General features: G+C 34.7%; 1 protein-coding gene across 1 annotated transcript in view; it reads left to right on the forward strand.

Annotated features, from left to right (window-relative positions):
- Window positions 1–17138, forward strand: part of LOC119837680 (potassium voltage-gated channel protein Shal) — a 59090-nt gene that overhangs the window by 31448 nt on the left and 10504 nt on the right. The gene's annotated exons all lie outside the window — the stretch shown is intronic.

Below are 17138 nucleotides of genomic sequence, written 5' to 3' on the forward strand. Positions count from 1 at the left end.
TGTTAAATCCTGGCGCTCCTGATCAGGATAATGGGATAAACTTACTATATTACTCTATTGGCACCAGTTCTTAATAAGCGTACAAAGTTTGAATGAAGTCGGTTCGCGGGAAGTGGGAGAAAAATGGGTGTGAGTTACATACATACATACATACAAACATACAAGTGAAGCTAATAAAATGATGAAGACTATGCTGTCGTTATCGAAACTTTTTTATATTATATTACGTTCAATAATATTAATCTTAAAAAGCGTGCTTAAAGTTTATAAGATAAAATTAAATAAACCAAATATCTTGCCAAGTCTAAAACTGTTTGAGAATATAACTTTAACTGTATTGTTTGAATTCTTGTTTCTTTTACGTATAACTAGCTGCGCCCAGCGGTTTCACCCGCGTAAGTCCGTATCCCGTAGGAATATCGGGATAAAAAGTTGCCTATATGTTATTCCACTTGTCCAGCTGTCTACGTAACAAATTTCATTGCAATCGGTTCAGTAGCTTTTGCGTGAAAGAGCAACAAACACACACACACACACACATCCTTACAAACTTTCGCATTTATAATATTAGAAGGATAAAAGCAAAAACCGCAATGGAAAAAATTACAGCGTCATCTGGATTAACCTCAGGCAAATGCTAGCAAATAGATAAAGTCAATCAGTTATATGAATCGGATGGTATGCATCATGTCTACAAATACAAACTCATAAATCATTACATAATCCGCCCTCCGCGTCATCTCATATTTTTATTATTGTTGTACTAATGTAGGTTCGCGGTAGAAGATGGGTCTGTCTGGCTGATATGTAAGTGAACTATCTTATAGTTATTTCAAGCAATGGTCTGGTAGCTAAATAAGTATCACATTATTCACACAATATTATAAATGTGTAAGTTTGTATGGATGTTTGTCCGTCAATCACGCTGAAACTACTGAACGGATTGTGATGAAGTTTGGTATACTGTCTGTATACCAAATTTCATCAAATCCGTTTTTGATGACTTGGGTTTGTGCTGAATTGGGTGATAGGATACTTTTCATCCCGATTAAATGTTGGGATAAAAATTGATATCCGGGCGGAGCCGGGACGAGCATCTAGTAATAAAAAAAACAAAAAGTCGTTTATTGCTTAATTTTTTTTTATATAACATACAATTTATTATATATATATATTATTTACATATATCTCATAGAGAAAAAAAAGGATCCGTCTCAGGTATTGCTGCCCAGAACTCGAGAGTATCAGAGATCGATGATTTTCAGACGCCCCTTACAATGATACTAGCTGCACCCGGCAAACGCTGTTCTGCCTTTCTCTTATCATTTAGAGGTATGAAAAATAGATGTTGGCCGATTCTTACAGATACCGGATAAGCACAAAAAAAATTCATCAAAATCGGTCAAGACGTTTCGGAGGAATATGGCAACGAAAACTGTGACACGAGAATTTTATATATTAGATATAGGCCTTTTTCCTCACCTTTCCAAGGCCATGCCTTCTTTCCATTCCATTCATTCCTTGTCCCTTATCCGGGTAATGCATTTGTAGACGCCTACCTCTGCGAATATTTATTTATTTAGGTTCATCAGCTGTTGTTGCATAAATATTTTCTCTCAATACAAAAAAAAAAGGTTAGTATTATACATTATATGCACAACAATTAAAGATAAGCACAACGTTCAGAATAAAAAAAACAATTGTAAGTAACAACTAATATTGATGTTGTGGTGATCGCTTACCATCAGGCGAACCACCAGCTCGGTTGCCCGCTATGACAAAAAGAAACATAAAACATCATATACATACAAGATCGACAGAATATCCCTATTATTATAAATGTTTGACTAATAATAGGGATGGAACCCTATTAATGTTCAGACATTGTTCAATAGAGACTCACCAAAGAAGGATTAACCAAAAAATTTCAATCTAAGTATATTTACTTACGTTACTCATAATAAAAAAAAGGTTCACTGATTTAGCCCCTGCCTTTTGTAAATGTATGTTAATGAAAACTGTTCGTGATATCCTACTAATCCTACTCATATTATAAATGCGAAAGTTTGTAAGGATGTGTGTGTGTTTGTTGCTCTTTCACTCAAAAACTTGTGAACCGATTGAAATGAAATTTGGAACGTAGATAGCTGGACAACTGGAATAACATATAGGCAACTTTTTATCCGGCATCCGGAAAGGCTGAATATCATCAGGTACGATGTGGACGAAGCCGCGGGTCACAGTTATACTTGTATATAATAACATTGAAAGATCTATTTTTAGGTATCTTTTACTTTCCTCCTTGGAAAAAGTAATATTGCGTGTATATGCCCTTAAAAACTTCCAGGGGGTCGAGACCGCTCTTGAATTTAGAACCAGTCGTTACAACATTATGGGACCACCTACTGGGCATAGTTGCGCAGCTTGATTTAGGTCACAGGGGGTCACTTGAACCTTACAACACGGCGCAATGTAATTTCAGAATGTTAATTGATTCGATCTATCCTACTACCCACTAATATTATTACGTGAAAATGCCAGGATGTTTCGACGCTGCTTCAATTGTTCAAATTTGCCTTTTTTACTATTATTTTATAGTTGTTATAGTTTGCTTGGGTGGGTAACACTCTAGGTGACTTCAGTTCAGTCATTCAGTGGTTGCAGCACCGCCTGCAATTACAGTCTAGTCAAATATTATTATCCTATCCTACTATCCTATCCTTCCTACTAATATTATAAAAGCGAAAGTTTGTATGGATGTGTGTGTGTTTGTTGCTCTTTCACGCAAAAACTACAGAACCGATTGCAATGAAATTTGGTACGTAGACAGCTGGACAACTGGAATAACACATAGGCAATAAAAAAATATCCCGGTTTTCCTGCGGGATACGGACTTACAGGGGTGAAACCGCGGGGCGCAGCTAGTGAATGATAATCATGTGAAGGAAAAAAAAAAACACTAACGCGATTTAGAGGGATGTGTTGCTACATAGCTATGTGTTAGTAAAATGGATACTAATACGATCTCATCAACTTGAAACATATCACCTGCTGCAGTCACATGACCGAAGTTTGGAGTGAACCATAAACTGGCCATAAACGTAAAAACAAATGAACATAGCAAAGGCGGGAAACAATAAAATGCACCGTTAAAAATGTCGCAATCAAACAAATCTTTTAATGTATTAACGTCGATTTTTATTGATCTGTTTAAACTTTTGTTCATCGGAATATAATCCATGAAATATATGTACACATTTTTAGTTTTTTTTTATGTCGTAGCGGGCAACTGAGCTGGTGGTTCGCCTGATGGTAAGCGATCACCACCGCCCATGAACATTCGCAAAAGTTCCTGTACAAAAATGCTGCCCACTTTTAAGAGGTAAGGAAGAGGAAATGATTGACGATTGGAAACAAGGAATGGACTGGGTGAGGAGAAGGAAACGGGCCTCCGGCGCCCCCACTCACCGCTATGTACACTTATGTAGGACCGATGACAATATAATTGTTTCATGAGTTTATCGCATTATCCTGATTTGGTTTGCCAGGATTCAATAATTTACGCATCACTACATTGTATAACACAAAATCGCTTTCCGTCGTGCGTGTTGTTTATATGCATAGATCCCTAAAATTACGCAACAGAATATGATGAGTTTTTTTCAATAAATAGAGATAGTTTATATGTATGGAGATTTCTAAAGTGAAGTTGTATTTCAAAGACAGCAGAGAATCTTCACGGTATAATATGGAAAGGGGTTTTACTCCGAATTTGAAGCGTGCGCAGCCGCGGGCCAAAGCTAGTAATCTGTATAAGAGCAAGTGAGATAACTTAGTTGGTTCTATCATCATTTAAGCTTACCTAAGTAAGAAATCACCATAACTCAACTCAAAATAACACACATTATAAACAAAGTTACTTTCTATTTTAATATGTACGCATGTTATTCATGTCATATGCCGTGCCAAATATTATGAAGGTGCAGTTTTAGATATCTAGTGACGTCAGCACGACCTAAATTATCGCCTAGATTTGAAACAGATTAGCACTGCTACAAAGAGTAAAAGTGTTTTAAGTAATTATTAATCGCTTTTTTATTCGAGTCATTTTACAAGCATTTTTAATTCGCTTTTATAACCTGTATGTTCTTATGTTTTTATGTAACCGACTCCTTTAGACTGGATTTTGATCCAATTTAAATGAACAGATTTCTTCTAACTACAGATTAATTAAAGATCGGTGGCCACACAATAATTTCATGGGTTTATCTTATTATCCTGATTAAAATTACCAGGATTACATATATATGGATTTTGTAGCGTTTTTGTTAAAACTAGAAATAAGTATCAACTTTTATGAGTTAAAACTAATTCAAATTTTCAAACATAGAATAAATAGTTAAAATAAAATCCGACTCCATTTTGAGTTAGCGGCCATCTTGTGTTTAAAAATGTCCAGTGTATTGGACTTTATTAAAAATGAGATGTTACTGGTATTGTGAACTAACTAGTGTTTCACGTTTTTCCTCGCTTGTACTATTTGTAAAATAGGCATTTAGTAACAACTAGTCCATGGAAAACTCAACGAAAATCGCATTTTAAAGTTAGCATAAACATTACATAAACTAGATAATGCCCTGTAGCCAAGGATTATGGCGCTAATCTTGTAAATCCAGGATCGCGAGTTAATGCCCGCTCCTATGAAATATGATAACAGTGTTAATGTTTAAGTTTTTAGTGGCAACACTAAAACAAGAGTTATCTTTTCACATATAACTGTCAGAGGTTTTTAAATTGTTTCACGATTTATGTGTGTTTGTGTTTTTTTTTTATATATTACTAGCTGGCCCGGCAAGCGGTGTTTGTGAAGGGTTGTATTGTCCATACAAAGAATTTATGATATGGTTCATAAGAAAATTAAGTACAATAATATGGTTTATTGTCTTAATTCTATATGGTTTGGTTAATGGTTGTGAGTAGGTGCGATTTGATCAGATGCAAACTGAATCAGTACATACTATTAAGCAAAGTCACCATCCGCCGTCTGTGTCTGTAAGCTTGGATCTTTAAAATTGCCCAACAGATTTCGATGGTTTTTTTTTGTAATAGATAAAGTGATCCAAGAGGAAGGTTTATATGTGCAATAGCATAAAAAAGGGGAAAGGAGGAAGGGAAAACAGAATGAGCAGTAAAAAAAATATTCACAGTATTTCCTTATGTTTGATTTTACGCGAGTATTATACATTTAGAAATTAAAAACTTTTTAACGGATTTTAAATGCGATGTATTCATTATATTATTAACCCGACGTTTCGAACACTTTTGTCTCCCCGTGACCACGCTTGCTGTAAAATCCGTTAAAAAGTTTTTAATTTCTAAAAATATTCACGTAGTGTGTTTTTAAACAATTTTAAAACATCAGTGTCATTATTATGAAAAAAAAACGCAAAATGGCGCCAAAATTCCAATCCGTTGATGCACAGATAGCATAATAAGCTCCTTCTATTTTCGAATATGCTAATTATATCGTCCATATAAATTAGGCTTGGCTAAGATAGTAATAATTTAAGTCTAGATTACATCTGGCTGATGATGGCCTAATTTCTTTGCAATATGTTATATATAAAATAACGTAGACATTTTGATTAGCTGTTCTTTTCTGTTGGGGGATAACTCATTGGAGGAATGAGTTTAATTCTGATGCATTGTATTTAAATTTACCCAATAATAATTTATACTATTTGGGCTTGTAGCTTCGCCAAAGGAAATATGATCTGAGGTTTTCACCAAATAGTTTGAGGTTTATCGGATAAAAATTATCCCATGTCTTTTTTTCGGGTCGCAAACTACATTAGTACAAAATTTCATCCAAATCAGTTGAGCGTTAGCCGCGAAAAGGGGACCAATAAGATTAAGATTAAGAAATCACATATATGTATAAAAATTAGGACTTTTAACGGATTTTAAACGCGAAACAGAATATAACTAAAATGATAGTAAAAATATTATATGGTCGAACTAAGGTCGGAATGAGCAGGCGAGATTTTAAAGGCAAAAAATGGCTTTTCTCGATTTTCGACAAAATTACAAGTCTTATGGAAAAAATGCTCTATCACGAAGTGTTAGGCAATTCAAAGATTGAAAACTTTTGTTTATTAACTTTTTTCACAAAACCTTATAATTTTTATACAAAATACAAGTTTTTGGATTCTTATTTTTACCTTTTACGAAATTTCTTTACTTCTACGGATTTCCGTTAAATCTTGCCTTTTATATACATACGACTTTTTTTTATAAAAAACTATTATTTTTACAATGTATTGAATTAATATCGTTTATGCTCTCTTTTTTACTTAAATTAAGAGAAAAGTTGTTTTTTTAATCGCCATCGCACGTTCAGTCAACAGCCTAGGCTATTAATGAATCGGCTGATTTAACTGACTGCGACATACTGAAAATCAGCGCTGATCATTACGCGTAGCACATGCTGAGTAGGTACCCTTTTTAGCACCACACCGTTTAGTTATAAGATCACCTTTTTATTATACTTTTGTTAACATTATGCGGTGTTAAATAAACATTCTTTGTTTCTTCTTTGCCTTCTAACATATCTCTATGTACATTATAATCCGCGGTTTCATTCACGTAATAGTGTTATATAGCTTAAAGCCTTCCTCAATAAATGGGCTATTTAACATTGTAAGAGTAACCAGTAGTTACTGAGATTACCGCGTTCGAACAAAGAAACAAACTCTTCAGCTTTATAATCATCACTATGTTATATAAAGCAAACTCACTAACCGCGTCTGTATGTATATATGCTTAGATCGTTAAAACTACACAACGGATTTCGATGGGATTTTTTTAATAAATGGAGTGATTCAAGAGAAAGGGTAACATGTATACATTTAAGCATCTCCGAATTTAACGTATACGAAGCCGCGGGCCAAAGCTAGTATTCGTATAGATTTCCAGTTACAGTTTGATAAGCAAAAGTATTTATGGACAAATCCGATGGCGTACGTAAGCAACGCAGGACGTATTAATCACGATACGTTTTGAGCATATTGTTGCAGTGTACTCCAGTCTCCGGTTTCTATAATTGTAATTGTTGATAAAGAAAAGAAAGAAAACTTTCATAAACGCACCTCACCTCACAGAGATAATATTATACAAAAAATACTGCGTTTAATACATATTTTATGTGTTTTTTGTACGAATTTTGACACAATGAAGTGTGCACTCTGTGAACCATTATACCGTTAAAAGGGGTCAGGCGATATCCCTCGCTGATCACCTGTAACGTGAAAACGTAAAAAAATATACATTTATAAATGGTAGCACAATAAATGGTGCTGAAATAAATAATTTACTTCATATAAATTATTGTCTTCTGCGTTTAGGACCCGTCTATCTAATGATGAAGGAATTATCAATTAATAAATCGGCTAACGACAACTGTCAGTTACCATAAAATGGCGGATCAAATATTTTAATACATCTCACATTAAGTAGATATCAAATGACAGGACTAGAAAATACTTTGACAAATTCAAAATGCAATATGGCCGCTGGATGAAATGGGGTTGGGTGTTTTTTTTAATTTTTCATTGAATTTTCTAGTTATATTAATTTTGACATCACCAGTGAACTAACTACGTTACATCACTGCGCAAACAAAGATGTGGGAAGTGATATTTTTACATAAAATAATAAAAAATGTCTGTTAAAAAATCCACGCTGCACTACGGACGCGTGAATAAATGAAGTTATTAATTAATGGCTGAATAAATGGATGTATACATGAATGGATGGTATTAATTAATAGATGGATGGATGAATAAAATAAAGGATTATTTAATTATCATAAAGGTTAATGAAATTTTATGCATACGTATCTTTTTGCTTTAAATATGATTGTAAGGAACCAACATGGCTGGACAATTACGATGATAGTAGGGTAATTAATAATAATTATCATCATCATCATCATCATCATCATCAGCCTATATATTCCCACTACTGGGACACAGGCCTCCTATGAGGGTTTAGGCCATAATCCACCACGCTGGCCAAGTGCGGGTTGGCAGATATCACATGTCGTCGAACTTTTGATTCTCGGACATGCCGCTTTCCTCACGAATTTTTCCTTCACCGTTATAGCAGTGGTGACTTTTTCTACATGTGCAGATAAATCGAAAAAATTAATTTATTTCCTGCATGCTCGCCCGGTCTTGAACCCTGACTTATCGATTTTGAAGTCCGAGGTTCTCACAACTGAGCCACCACTGCTTTTTTTTAAATTAATAATTATCCATAAATACTATTTCGCCTTGCACATATTATAAATGCGATAGTGTGTTTGTTTGTCTTTGATTTACGTCGCCACGGAGCGATTTTTTGTCTGGCTGTAGCTAGAAAGAGCTTTATATTCATTTAATTACTTCTAAAATACTTATACACTTAATATACAAGTACTATTTTAAAACTACACGGTTCGGGTCTGTTAGTTCTTTATAAATCGACCCCTTTGTCCTAAATTTGTTTTCTTAGAACGGTTTTCTTAATTGCTTATTTTATATGAAAATTGTAGGTCATAAATAAGGGTCAGCAAGAGGTTTACGCGATTTCATATGGTCATAATATGTAGGGTTGCCTTTTGGATTGGTTATAATTGATTTAAGATTATTTTATGATATTATAATAAATTCGTGATGTGAAGACTATAGAGGACTTTCGTTGTGTAAATGATTTTAGTACGCATAACTAGTATATGTTATCTGTAGTATAACGTCAAATATAGAAATCTAATTTGAAAATGGGTGTGTGATTTCAGTTTGAGTTTTCATAGTAGTTTGAAGTTTCACATTTTCAGTGAAATAATTTTTGTTTAATTTTTAGTTTTAAGGCATTGAATTGCTTTAGAAATAAGAAATTATTAAAGAGTAGAAAAATTCGATCACGAGGTGGGATTCGAACCCGCGTAATAAATTTTTACTATTATTTAAAAATTATATAATATATTTTTTTTCAATATAAATTTAAATCTATATAAATTAAAACATGCATTAATTAGTCTTTATTTATGAAAATAATTGTGTTCGTTAAAATCTATTATAATGTTTAAAAGATGGCAACCCTGCCAGCTAATGTACATTGTGAACAGGAGGAATACAATGTTTTATGACTGTGTTTACTCTGAATTGAGGTTAGAAATAAACTGGAGTACTAGTCAAATAAATAGTTCTTTGGTCTAGATGGCGGTGTTCGCTTCGCTTGCCAATTATTTCATTGATCGGTTTGAGTGTTGTTGAAAACGAAATGACGTTAAGTGCGTTTTAGATGTATTATCTGTGCAATAAAACACGTGTTACAGTGCCAACAGCTTATCTCTGATATACTTGACTGGCAATAATACATGTGATCTTCTTGCAAAAAAACTTATCTCTGAAATGAAGGGTGTCACCGTTCCTTCAATATAACTATTAGAATAGTATTCTGAGCACAGATAACATAATACCAGAGATAACATAATTCTATAATATTCTGGGCATTACTTTTAAAAGCCAACGGCATAATAAACAAATCAAATTTAGAAAGATAGCAATAAAATACACAAAGCACTTGAAGTAGTCAATGACAATTTAATACGTTTAGTTCAATTTTACGCCAAAACGAAATGGCGCTAAAGATGTATCTGACTATTACGAGAAAAAGGCAGATTTTAAAAATAATAAAGACTTACCTTGACACTGTATTTTTGGAATGGAAAGCTAAGCATTTTTTACATATGATACACAAGTTAGGGGGCCTCCTAAGCCGGGGGGCCGTAGACGATACGGCTGAATGCTGATGCGTCGATAGTAACGCCCCTGCCAAGAAGTATTCCCTGCCCTAAGTTATTGTATACACCATGGACTTATTTATCATACTGCTTATAACTCTACAATATTATAAATAAAAAAAAATGACTTACATACTACATTATTATTTTCGGCAAAAAACTAAACCTTTCAAACTGTCAGAACTAGACTGAATTTAAATGAGATCACATGACAGGCCAGCCTTCCAGCCTTAACTAAAAAGCCCCACAGAAGACCGGCGTGAAATAGCATTCTGCTGTGTTTCGTTCGATGAGTGGGGGAGCCGGAGGCCCGTATCCTTTTCCTTCCCCTTCCCAGTCCTTTCCTTTATTCCTCTCGACAATCCTTTCTTAATCCCTTCCCAATTTAAAGTCGGCAATCCATTTGTAGAGGCGTAAGGTCTGTAATCGACTTAACGTCTCTACAAATGTTCATGGGCGGTGGTAGCGTTTACTATCAGGCGTCCCACCAGCTCCATTGCCGACTGTGACATAAAAAAAAAGCATGATAAAAAGTCAAATTGATAACCTCCTTTCTCGAAGTCGAATGAAAATGGAAACAACTAAGTTAACAATCTATAAAATACGTATATAGACGTATATGTATACAGTTATAGGGCGAGACCCACAGCATTTGTTTGGCGGAAACCCAAATTGTCTCCTACATTTAATTAATTGAACATACTTTAACCTCTTGACTTGAACTTTAGTGTAAGGTGTGCAGGGAGATGAATTAAGGTTTCCAGTCAAATAAAATTATTATATTTTTACTAAGTTATTCAATAAATACACTAAACTAATTATATACTGCTTAAAACGTGGGTCGGTGGCGCGTTACGGGGCAATTGAGAGGCGACGCTAGTGCGATGTGCGACGGATCCAAAAATCCTGCGTCTACACCTACAGGCTACAATACATTGAGGTTTGGATTACTTTCATGATCTCTGAAGAATAGATAAAATGATCAAGATATTTTAGTGGTTTTAATGTTCCTGTCTATTCTCTTTGATAGAAGTTCTGGTCCAGCCGGTGAGGATATAACAGGGCTATTTAGGAGCACGTGCATTATTCACTTGTTTATATTATACTAAACTACAGACCGCCCGCAATAGTCTATCTCAAAGATAATCCGTAGGTGCTATTTTTATCATTAAGTACAAGAAATAAATTTATTTAAGAAGCAATTCCTTCGTCTATTAAAAATTAACCAGATTCTTAAAGACTTTACGCACACAGCTGCGCGGCGCACACAGCTGTAGCAGGCGAGCTACATCTGTGTAGTGTCGGTTGAAATACGAAATTTGGAACTATATGTATGGAATTTAAAAGTTACGAAGTATTTAATAAGCTCTTATTGGCTTCACCTGTATGTTTGTATGTAACAGACTCCTAGACTAGATTTGGACCCGGACGGACAGATTGAATTCAAACTTTGTACACTTATTAAGGATCTGTGACAATACGATAATTTCATGAGTTTAAATTTTTATTCTGATTAGGTTCGCCAGGTTTAAATAATTTCCTCACTTGCATATATAGGAGCAAGTGAGACAATTTAACTGAATCTGTTTTTTATGTGGTTTTTTTTTAACTATATCGAATTTTGGGACTTCCTGAATTTAATTTTTTCATTCCGGTTACCAGACAAGACGGAAAATAATATTAAGAATAAAAAGCACAAATCAATTGGCCTTAAATTGACTTACTATCGATTAATGAGATATACAATAACAAACAAACGGTAAAAATTCTTAAAAACAGGAAGCGTTCGCGTAAAATTGCGTCATGATTTGGCGGGAACGAATTAATGTTCTGCTAATAGTATTGATGTGTTTTGACTGATTTAAACCGAGATTTATTCCGTTGAATACGTTTTGTAAGACGTAACGTATAAAATAAAAAGTTCTACGCAAATAATGAATCGCGAGCTACTTTATAGATATAAATAATGTTGGTCTGTTTGAAAGAAACGGCTTAAAACTTTATTAATCAGTCAAAAACTGGTGTAGTGCTTTTAAATGAAACATTGTAGAGTTTGTTGCTGAATCTTCTTAGTAGAAAATGCTTTCCGAACTGATGGTAATCCTATCCTACTTCCTATCCTATCCTACTATCCTACTTCCTACTAATATCATAAATGCGAAAGTTTGAAAGGATGTGTCTGTGTTTGTTGCTCTTTACGCAAAAACAACTGAACCGATTGCAATGAAATTTGGTACGTAAACAGCTGGACAACTGGAATAACATATAGGAAACTTTTTATCCCGTTTATCCTACGAGATACGGACTTACGCTGGTGAAACCGCGGGGCGCAGCTACTGGTCCGATTTGAAAAATTATTTCAGTGTTATATAGCCCATTTATTGAGGAAGGCTATAGGCTATATATATAAAACGAGCGAAGCCGGGGCGGACCGCTAGTCTCTAATACAGCTGATCTAATGAATGAATCTTAATATTATGATACATCTTTCAATTACTAATTCACACGTTGTAATGCGCCAAAATTCCTTAAGTTATTTATTATATATATAATCTAGTATTAAAGGTAAATGGCCGTGTCTTTCATAAACCAATCAGCGGCTCCCGAAATAAACTGCCAAGTGATTTGTAAACGTTTGTTTATGTTAGGGATGTCTAGTACAATGTATCGATAAATAGATCTATCGATTGATTATTTTATGTGTATATAATCGGTGAGTTTGTATGCTGAATATTTTGTTTGAACGCGTCTATCTCAGGCTGTGCTGGACCGATTTGATAATCTCTTAGTGATGTAGGTGATAGTTTGTAGGAATGTATGGATATTTGATACTTTTTCACGGAAATGAGCTCGGATTTATATGAACTTTTGATGCCTAGGCGGTGGTCTGAAGCATATAGGCCTTTTTCATAGGCATTACGCGAGTGAAGCTGCGTGCTCCAACTAGTATGTGCTACGAATGACGCCGGAGCGTACCTTTAGTAAATATAGTATTTTATGACGATGAGTAATAATATTTTATGACGGTATTTTCAGAAGGATTATACTATGTCTGGGGTTTGATTTTATGTTAGGGATGTCCGAAATGCTATGTGTCGATATATTGTTAAAGCAGCTGTAATAGTATCAATAATTTTTATAGATATAGCATATAGCATAACTATTATGGCTGGGGTTAGATAAATGTTACTGTTGTAATAAGTAAACTTTATGATATTTATTAATCAATATAATACACTTAAGGCCATCTAGTCTGAAGCAAGGAAACAAGCCGCCAGCTCTCTTGTCAATACCAATTAATGGCCTCCGCATGTAATCCTATCCTATCCTACTAATATCATAAATGCGAAAGTTTGTAAGGATGTGTGTATGTTACTCTTTCACGCAAAAAGTGCTGAACCGATTTCCATTAAATTTGGTATGTGGACAGCTGGACAACTGGATTACCATATAAGCAAATTTGTATCCCGTATTCCTACGGGATACGGACTTACGCGAGTAAAACCGCGGGGCGCAGCTAGTTTGGTTTAAAAATGTCAAATAAATACTAAAATAAAGTGTTATCAGTTTCCACATATATCATTTGTCAATAAATCTATTTTAGCAGTTACGGACGTCCGAAATACTAAGTATCGATAAATCATAATGTATAGAGGCTGTAGCATCGAGAATTTATGTCGATGTTTTTAGTTGCTATATAATATAGAGACTGGATATTGGTAGGAAATAAAAAACATAACAAAATGCGATTGTTCAGTGTTCATTTTAGATTAAGTATCGATTTCAAATATCTCATATTTCAAATCTGTTTGCGATTGTTAAAAGTAAATATTAAAAAAAGGAAAATGACGCATAACCTAGGACACTCAGGGAAAGGGCCCTGGGCTGTGACCGATTCACACACCGCTAGTTCGGAAATTCCACTGAATTTCCGAATGTTATAGTTTTGTTCCACTGAAAAAAACTATAACTTTTCTCATATTTTTTGAGACAGAATGCTTCTTCGCATACCCAATGCTATAAGCAATATAAACATTACTAGGCCCAGAGATTCTCACAATACTTTATCGATATCATCGCGGTTATGTTTATCCAAACTAATAATAAAACGTTCGTTTTGTTTGTCTGTTTGTGACCTTTAATCTCCTGAAATGGTGAACGTTGAAGGCATTGTCATACATTTTTGGCCTAAGATGGAGTTCACTCAAACAACTGAAAAGAAATCATTTGAATTCTGCTTAAATTGAGTTATGCGTGAATAAAACAAAATAATGCGCTGTTTGTGTGTGGGAGTCGAGCACACTTCGGCACGAATTAGGCCAGCTCGCAACGGGGAAGTACCACACTCCTCAGAAAACCGGCGTTAAATGGTATGCTACTGTATTTCGTATGTTGAGTGGGACTGGAGACCCGTTTTCCTTTCCTCACCCTTCCCAATCAATTTCTTAATTCCAGTCGTCAACAATCTTATCCTTTGAGAAATTTTGAAAGAATAGAATAAAATTGATCACGAGTCGTATTGAAATAATGCTTCGTATTGGTTGTGATGGTTCTTAATCATCTCAATAGATGGCGCGGGGTGCCCCTTAGGCACATGAAACCGAAAGAGTAGAAGAAATTCGATTACTGTGGCAGGATCACGGGTGGCCGAGAGGCTAGGCGTTGCTACGAGAGGTTGTCCGAGAGGTTAGGAAAGAAACGCGGGTTCGAATCCCGCCTCGTGATCAAATTTTTTTCTATTCTTTCAAAATTTCTCATTTATAAAGCATTTCTATATTCTTATGCTATAAAACTAAACATTAACCCTTATCCTTTACCTCTTAAAAGCATGTAGCGCATTCACACAGGCACTACCTCTGCGAATGTTCACGGGCGGTGGTGATCGCTTACCATCAGGTGAACCACCAGCTCAGTTATATAACTATATAACATACAATCACATTAAACAGACCTCCATTCGGCACACAATAAGAATAAGGCAAATCTGTTTATTAATATTAATTCAATATATACGGAATTAATATCGCTGAAAAGACGCAATTGAGGACTGAAAGTATTTTTTCACGTCAAGTGTTCTCGGTTGTTAATTTTTAATTGAATTTCGCGTTTTGTACACTTGTTTAACAAGGCGAGAGTTTATTTAGGTTCGTTTTAATTTGCATGTGTGTGTGCGATTTTTCATGTATTTGAGACTCTTATAATTGGAGCTTGATGAAATATAAATGGCTCAGTGGTTAGTGTGTTTTGCGTTGATTTTTAATTGAATACAACTTATAAAGCGGAGTCCCGTGTCCCCTAGTGGGGTATGGGGCATATAATATACATCTGTTTCATTATTTTTTCCATTTTATTCTCTTCTGTTGTTCTCTGTTATGACCTGCTGTGTTTGTTTAACACACACCCACACATGTTATATTTTTTTTTTTATTTATTTCTTCTTCTGGTCGATTCTTCTTTATGGACGAGTCGATGATCTACTGAGCTGGTACACCTAATGCTATGAGATCACTACCGCCCATGGACATTGCAGAGGCAGTGCCTTTGCGGATGCGCTAGCCGCTTTTAAAGGGAATGGGATAAAGATAGGATTGACGACTGGAAAGAAAGACCAACGGAGAAGGGTGAGGAAAAGGAGCCGGTTCCATAATCACCGTAAGAAACACGCTAGTAAGCTTTAACGCCGGTCTTCTGCGGGGATACTTTTACAGCGTCATTCTGTTTATAATTGATTGCTACCCGACACTTAATATTTCAGTAATGAATTTGAAAGGTTAATACGCGTGATAAGCGTAAGCAAGTAAGTGGGTTTAACTTATTAGATTTTATTTGCTGGTAATCTCGTTAACGCCTATTATTTTTCGGGGAATATAATGTTACGAACTTCTATAGAATATTATATGCCCCAAATTATATAAAGTTAAATTTCAATATCATAATATAATATTTAATTTTTATTTTTATAGCATTGAAATGTTTCTAAATGAGAAATTTTGCCCCGCCTCGTGATCAATTTTTTTCTATTCTTTCAAAGTTTCTTAACATAATATTTACCATAAATGAACAAAGTTTACGTGTGTTGCATTGCGATGCTACGTATACTGGTTTAAGATATCAGGGTTTAACGATACAAATCAATGGGAAAAACAATAAATTCAAATTCAATTTTAATTGATTTTCTTCCACATGTAAAAATAAACATTATAAAAGTAAGTATCAAATACTTAATTAATTACTAAACGGGAGAAGGAGTCCAAACTGAATAGGAGATCGATATCATGATCTCCTCTTAAATAGTTTTAGTATAGTTAGCTCGACAAATATACAGAAAAAAGATATAATACTTATATAATTTAAATTTTGCATATCAAAACATGATATGTTTATACCAATTTACTAGCTTTTCCCGCGGTTTCGACCTTAAATTCGGATTAGTTTAATAGTTTTATTATACATAGAAACCTTTCCCTTGAATCAGTCTATCTATTAAAAATTCCCATCAAAATCCGTTTCGTAGCTTGAAAGATTTAAGCTTAGCTTTATACTATGTAGTGATTAATTTTAACTCTTGCTATAATGATATAGATATATAATATATAATGAATGATAAAGATATCTAAATTTTAATTACCAACACGAGAAAGTCGGTATACCTATTATTGTTCCAGAAAACATTTTAAAACCTAACAGTTCGCGCTATTATTAAAGTGTTTACGAAAGAATCGTAACTCAGGAAACTACTAATGGACCGCTGGATGCAGAATTGACTCATCAGCATTCACCATCCGCCCTTTGATCTTGCGATTTTCATTTGCTATTATAAATTCATTTTCTAATATGTGCGAAAATATTACAATTGCGTGTGATTCGGCGTACGTGCGTCAGTTGTTAGAATTGGACAAAAAGCATTCGTTTGTTATGATTTACTTTCTGTCTGTGAATCCATTTGCTTATTATTACCCTTGCTGGTCTTCTAATGTGTGTGTGAATACCCGTGTCCCCTGTGTGTGTATACCTGTTTGGGGTATGGGGCAGATGATGTACATCTGTTTCACTGATCGATTTTCTTTTAGGGACAAGTAGGTGATCAGCTTTCTGTGTCCTGCCAGAACGAGACATTTTTTTTGTGCGTCCTCACCGGGAATTGAACCCGGGACCTCTCGGTTCTACGCTCACGCGTTAATCACTGTACCAAGGAGGCGGTCTTCTAATGTAGACATTATATAATTGGGACTAGGTACTAGCTTTCAGATTAAAAGAGAATATTTAAAATCGATGCACCCAGTCGATAGTCATG

The sequence above is a fragment of the Zerene cesonia genome, chromosome 28 (genome assembly GCF_012273895.1).
Source record: "Zerene cesonia ecotype Mississippi chromosome 28, Zerene_cesonia_1.1, whole genome shotgun sequence".
Classification (NCBI taxonomy): Eukaryota; Metazoa; Arthropoda; class Insecta; order Lepidoptera; family Pieridae; genus Zerene; species Zerene cesonia.